This window comes from Bos indicus, chromosome 15, assembly GCF_029378745.1.
Source record: "Bos indicus isolate NIAB-ARS_2022 breed Sahiwal x Tharparkar chromosome 15, NIAB-ARS_B.indTharparkar_mat_pri_1.0, whole genome shotgun sequence".
Lineage (NCBI taxonomy): Eukaryota > Metazoa > Chordata > Mammalia > Artiodactyla > Bovidae > Bos > Bos indicus.
In genome coordinates this window covers 56417305-56424203 of record NC_091774.1, presented here as the reverse complement: position 1 = coordinate 56424203, position 6899 = coordinate 56417305, and the positions used below count along the sequence as shown (strand labels likewise).

At 41.5% G+C, this 6899-nt stretch overlaps 1 pseudogene; it reads right to left on the bottom strand.

Annotated features, from left to right (window-relative positions):
* Nucleotides 1–687: 687 nt before the first annotated feature.
* Nucleotides 688–5671, bottom strand: LOC109569034 (prefoldin subunit 4 pseudogene; annotated as a pseudogene).
* Nucleotides 5672–6899: the final 1228 nt, after the last annotated feature.

The window sequence follows — 6899 nt, the reverse complement described above, 5'->3', positions numbered from 1 at the left end:
CTTTGGCCAATCATTCTAATTCAGAGTCTTTGCTGGTGGCGCACGCATCACTCAGCCAAGATGTATGCTAGCGAGAGGGATTCTGGGAAGTGGACGGACATGCGGTATCTCCTTTCGACCTTTCCCGAACTCTTCCGCTTGGTGGTGCCTTATTAGTTCCGTATTCCTTATCAGGATCTCCTGTCATAAAACAACTCATGCAAATAGTTACTATGGTGCCTGGCCAGGGTGGGCGGTTTCAATCAGTGTGCTTCCCCTAACAGTACAACTGTTATGTATAAAATAAGCAAATAAACTGGGCTTCCCTGGTGTCTCCGTGGTAAAGAATCCACCTGCAATGCAGGAGACACAGGAGACCCAAGTTCAATCCCTGGATGGGGAAGATTCCCTGGGGGAGGGCATGGCAACCCACTCCAGTATACTTGCCTGGAGAATCCCCATGGGCAGAGGAGCCTAGTGGGCTATAGTCCATAGGGTCGCAAAGAGTGGGCTTCCCTGGTGGTTCAGATGGTAAAGCGTCTGCCTGCGATGCGGGAAACCTGGGTTTGATCCCTGGGTCGGGAAGATCCCCTGGAGAAGGAAATGGCAACCCACTCCAGTACTCTTGACTGGAAAATTCCATGGGCAGAGGAGACTTGTAGGCTCTAGTCCATGGGGTCGCAAAGAGTCAGACACAACTGAGCGATTTCACTTCACTTCAAGGCTTATGTTGCTGTCAAATCTTGATTATAACTCAACTTTCGAGTCTAACATCCACTGAGTTGATCTCAGTTTGGATTCTAAGGCATCAGTTTCTTCTTGGAAATTTTTTCTTTGCTTCTTCTGAGACTTCTTGCGCTCATTACTGAGAATGGCTAATGAAAACATCACCAGTCTTAAATAATCTTGATATCATTACGCAGTCATCATCTGCAAGCATGATGCCCTGACAAGCGTCTTCCAAATTTCAAAGTTGTTTCCTTCTTTACTCCTAATTCTTCCTTCAGTTCTGGGATTCCAACTGTATTCTGTGCAAATGTGTCTTTTGTTTACCTTCAAAAGTAACACTGACACCTTCCTCATATGACACCTTCCTCATAGTGGCTGCCACCTTAGTGGAGTCTTAGAACAATTCATTCTTTGCTTGAGTCTGTTGAAAAGAAAAATGAATCTAAATACACTCTGTTTGATGCTCTGAGAATCCACTTTCTCCTCTTGTCACTTCTGTCCTCTTCTTAGTTTGGCTCCTCTCACCTCAAATGCCCTGAAAAATTTCTCCAACCCCAAGCTATTCAGTTCTTTCTCATTTTCCCTCCCCTCAACCCCAGGACTTTACTATGTGGATCACCTTGGCCTCTTGCCCAGCAACAGGGAAAATAAAAGGGGAAAACGGCAGGGTCCCTCATAGGATTCCCTTGGGCGCGGTAGATTCTGTGTAGTGGTCCCTGTTCCACCCAGATTACTACTATGATTTAAAGCTGTGACAGGACAAAAAAGATTACCATATGAGCATTCAAGAGCTTGTCCTAACAACTCCTACCCACTAACAAGACTCTACGTTTTCCCTTTCAGTTCTGCCCGTCCTTACCCTGTAAGGCAATCCCAGATAGGACCTTTTCCTTTGGGAATGGAGAATAGGGTTGGAAGGTAAGCACAGAGGAACCGGATCAGAGGGCAGCAGGGAGGGGAGCAGGACTTAGGCAAAAGAAGTTAAGCCTATTTACTTTCGGGGACTTCCTTGGTAATCCCTGGTTGGGGAACTAAGATTCAAAGTATCAAGGGGCAACTAAACCCATGTGTAAAAACTACCCACGTAGTTTTACAAACTAGAGAAACCAGTGTAACACTAAGAGCTCTAGAGCCTGCGCTCTAGTTCAAATACAGAGGTTTTCTGTTCATCAAAAAGCATCATAAAGTGAAAAGCAAGCCATAAAGTAAGTAAAAACATGTGCAATGTCTTACACCAGAAAAGAAATTACACCCAGAATATATAAAGAAGTTCTAGGAAATAATGAGAAAAAGATAAAAATCAAATTGAAAAAATGAGCAAAAAGACTTGAACAAACACTTCATAAAGAGAAAAGTCAATGGCCAATAAACATATGAAATAAACTCAACCTTAAAAGTAATCAGAAAAGTGAAAGTTAAAAATATGATTACACTCAAAATAATTTGTCATATACAAATGAAAGCAATAATGACATTCTGTTACACACTTAATAGCATAACTAAAGTCCAAGAACCTGACAATACCAAATGCTGATGAGTATGTGAAGTAATAAGAGCGCTCTTCCCTGGCAGTTTCTTTTAAGCTAAATATAGACTTACCATACAACCCAGCAATCACACTCCTGGGTATAACTTAAGTGAATTGAAAATTTAAGTAAATACAAAATCCTTTACATGAATGTTTATTTATAGTAGCTTTATTCATGAATGCTCCAATAGGAAACAACCAAGATGTCCTTCAATAGATGAATAAATAAACTGAGTATAACGTCAGGGTTCTCCAGAGAAAATAGTATACACATACTGGGCTTGGGAAAACATGAATATATACAAAAATATTTCTAGCATAGCAAAAACTAGACGCCACCCCACTTTGGTAGGCTGGAAAATAAACTGTGGTATGTTCAGTCAATGGAGTCCTATACAACAGTAATAATGAACAGCCATATCTGTCATCATAGAAATAGCTAAGAAACATAGTGTTGAGTAAAAGAAGCAAATCATAGAAGATACAGTCAGTATAACTTCATTTATGTAAAGTTCAAAAACTGAAAAATACATTATTTAATCATGCACAAGTAGATGTCAAAATATTAAAAAAAAAAAAAGCAACGTTATAACTATAATAAAAATCAGCAAAGTGGAAGTTCCCTGGTGGTCCAGTGGTTAAGAATCCACCTGCCAATGCAGGGGACATGGGTTTGATCCCTGGTCTAGGAGTATCCCACATACCACAAGGCAACTAACCCCCTGCATCATATCTACTGGGCTCGTAACTAAAGAGGCCACGTGCTACAGCTCCTGAAGCCCACATACCTAAAGCCCGTGCTCTGCAACAAGAGAAGCCACTGCAGTGAGAAGCCCGTGCACCTCAACTAGAGAGCAGCCTCCATTCGCTGCAACAAGAGAAAGCCTACACACAGCAACAAAGACCCAACACAGCTAAATAATTAAAAAAAAAAAAAAAATCAGGAGAGTGGTTTTGTCCTGAGAAGAGGAGTGTAACAAGAATCATACAGACTTGGAGGGTGACTGGCAAGTTCCCATTTCTTAACTCGGGTGGTAACTACATGAATGTTTGTATTTATTTGCTCAGTTGTGTCCAACTCTTTGCAACCCCATGAACCAGGCTCCTCTGTCCATGGAATTCTCCCTCCAATACTGGAGGGGGTTGCCATTTCCTTCTCCAGGGGATCTTCCCAAACCAAGTACCGAACCTGGGTTTCCTGCATTGCAGGCAGATTCTTTACCATCTGAGCTACCAGGGAAGCTTTATAATTATTCTTTAAATTGTACAAAAATACTATATACTCTCCTGTATATATTATATATTTCTAATTTTAAAAATCGTTAAAGAAAAGTTTAGAAACATCTATTCCTACTGCATTAGCGTCTTTCTAGCCCTAGCACTTGAGCCTGCTAACCTACAGAGAGCAGTCAACCTGACCCCCTTGGTGTCACTTAGGCATGACCTTCATCCACTCCTTCTACCCTTCATGCCTCGCTCCCTAGTGCCATTATTTCTACCAGCACTGTGTATTTCTGGTGATTTTCTTTGATCTGGGTAACTCTTACTCAGTTACAACCATGAGCCAGGCACTGTTCTAAAAACTGTAGATACAGTGGGAACAAGGCAAGAAACCTATTCCTCAAAGAATGTACATTACATTCTAGCGCAGGTAGACACATATGTCAATAAACAAAGAAGGTTGTTTAAGGAACTAAGTTGCATGAAATAGGTAAAATAAGGTAACATGGAATCAGAAGTAGGCTTTTGGCAGGACAATGTGGGAAGGCCTTTCAGAGAAGATGATACTTGAGATGAAACATGGTTGATGAGAATAAAGTGGTTCTGTAGAACAGACTTCAGGATCAAAGTAACCGCAAGTGCAAAGGTTCTGAGACAGGAATCAGTTTGCCATGTCCAGGAACAGAGAGAAGCCCACTGTGGCTGGAGCACAAGAACGAAGAGAAGAAGGAGATGAGCTGGATAGGGTCAGTTGCACCAGGGTTTAGGGTTGGGAAGTCATCGTAAGAGCAGTGAGAAACCATCAGGAGTTTGTCTGACACTTAACCCAAGAATTAGTTACAAAATTTAGAACAACTTTTTAAATAACAGCTTAATTGAAATATAATTCACAAGCCACAAAATTCACCCTTTTAAAGTGAAAATTCAATTTTTTAATTCACAGAGTTGGACAATCTTCTCCACAAACAATTTTAGAACATTTGCATCATATTTTTTAAAAAGACAAAAACTCTGTACCCAACAGCAGTCACTACCCAAAACCCCAAGCCCTAGGCAATCATGGATCTACACTCTGTATGAGTTTGCCTATTCTGTATACTTCATATGCATGGAATTATACAGTAAATGGTGGAGAAGGAAATGGCAACCCAGTCCAGTATTCTTGCCTGGAGAATCCCATGGACAAGAGGAGCCCAGCGGGGTCGCAAAGAGTCGGATATGACTGAGTGACTAAACACCAGAACAATGCAGTATATGGTGCTTTGTGACTGTTTTCTCTCACTTAGCATAATGTTTTTGCTTTGGGCTCCCCCATTTTTCAGTGTAAACGCTTTCTTTATCTCTTTTCTATTAATTAATAAGAGAGAGATGTTGAAGTCTCTGAACGTAATTGTGAATCTGTTTACTTTTCCTTGCAATTCTAGCAGATTTTTCCTCTAATACACTTTGAAATTCTTTTATTACATGCATATACTTTTAGAATTACGTGCTTTTGATGAGTTTATCTCTTTCTTAGGGCTTTCCTGGTAGCTCAGTGGTAAAGGATCCGCCAGCCAATACAGGAGACGTGAGACACAGAGGTTTGACCCCTGGGTCAGGACGATCCCCTGGAGGAGGGCATGGCAACCCACTCCAATATTCTTGGCTGGAGAATCCCACGGACAGAGGAGCCTGGCAGGCTGCGGTCCATGGGGTCGCAAACAGCCAGACATGGCTGAGCATGCACATGGCACCCCTTTCTTATTAGGAAATGGTATTCTTTATTTCTGATGATATTCTTTGCTCTGAAATCTACTTTATCTGACACGTAGAGCCATTCCAACTCTTTTTGTACTATTGATAGTATAGTATGTATATTTTCAATCCATTTACTTTTTAACTAACTGTAAAAAAAATTGTATTTATTTATTTATTGGCTGTATTGAGTCTTCGGAGAAGGCAATGGCACCCCACTCCAGTACTCTTGCCTGGAAAATCCCATGGACAGAGGAGCCTAATGGGCTGCAGTCCATGGGGTCGCGAAGAGTCGGACACGACTGAGAGACTTCACTTTCACTTTTCACTTTCATGCATTGGAGAAGGAAATGGCAACCCACTCCAGTGTTCTTGCCTGGAGAATCCCAGGGACGGGGGAGCCTGGTGGGCTGCTGTCTCTGGGGTCGCACAGAGTCGGACACGGCTGAAGTGACCTATCTTACCTTTTTGAGTCTTCATTGCTGCGGACAGGCTTTCTCTAGTGTGGCGAGCGGAACGACTCTCTAGCTGTAGAGCGTGGCTTCTTACTGCGGTGGCTTCTCCTGTTGTAAAGCATGGGCTCTAGAACACGAGCTCAGTAGTTGTGATGCAGGACTTACTTGTCCTGCTGCATGTGGTATTGTCTCAGACTAGGGATCGAACCCACGTCCCGAGCATTGGCAGGCGGATTCTTAACCACTGGACCAGCAGGGAAGTCCCTCCATTTACTTTTTAAAGTTGAAGTATAGTTGAGTTACAATATTATATTAGTTTCGGGTGTACAACATAATGATTCAATATTCTTATAGGTTATACGCCACGTAAAATTATTACAAGATATTGGCTGTATTCCATGTTATGTACAAGGCGTGTGTGTGTTTAGTTGCTCAGTCATGTCCGATTCTTTTGCTCTATAATTTTGTGTTATTTTATACATAGTAGCTTGTACCTCAATCCACTTACTTTTAAACTATTTATGATTTTTTTCAAGTGAGTTTCTTGGAGGCAGCATGTAATTGAGTCTCGTTTTTATATTTAATCTAATGCTTTATGCCTTTTAGTTGAGAGTAGATAATTTACATTTAACGTGATTATTTATGTGAGTGTGTGCTAAGTTGCATCAATCATGTCAGACCCTGTGTGACCCCATGGACTATAGCCCGCCAGGCTCCTCTGTTCATGGGATTCTCCAGGCAAGAATAGTGGAGTGGGTTTTCATTCCTTTCTCCAGGGGATCCTTCTGACCCCAGGATCGAACCTTCATCTCTTATGTCTCCGGTACTGTCAGGTGGGTTCTTTACCACTAGTACATCTGGGAAGCCCAGATTTTTTATATGGTTAGGGTTAAATCCATTGTCTTCTTTGTTCCCCTGTATGCTCACCTGGCTTCCCTTAAGGACAAAATCCCACATAATCACAGTGTGTTGTGAAAAACCATCATTAAAACTTGCATTCAGTGGCTGCAGAATTTTAGGTTGATAGGTATTTTCCTTCTGTACTTTCAAGTATCATTCTGCTGTCTTTTTGCTTGAATTGTTTCTTAAGAGAAATCTGTTATTATCCTTCTTCTGGTTCCTTTGTGTCTTTTTCCTCACACTAGTGCTTTAAGGCTTCCTTTTCATCATTGGTTTTGAGCATTTGACTATGAAATGTCTATGTACACTCTTTCATGTTTCTTGTCCTTGGAGCTCACTGAGATTCTAAGATG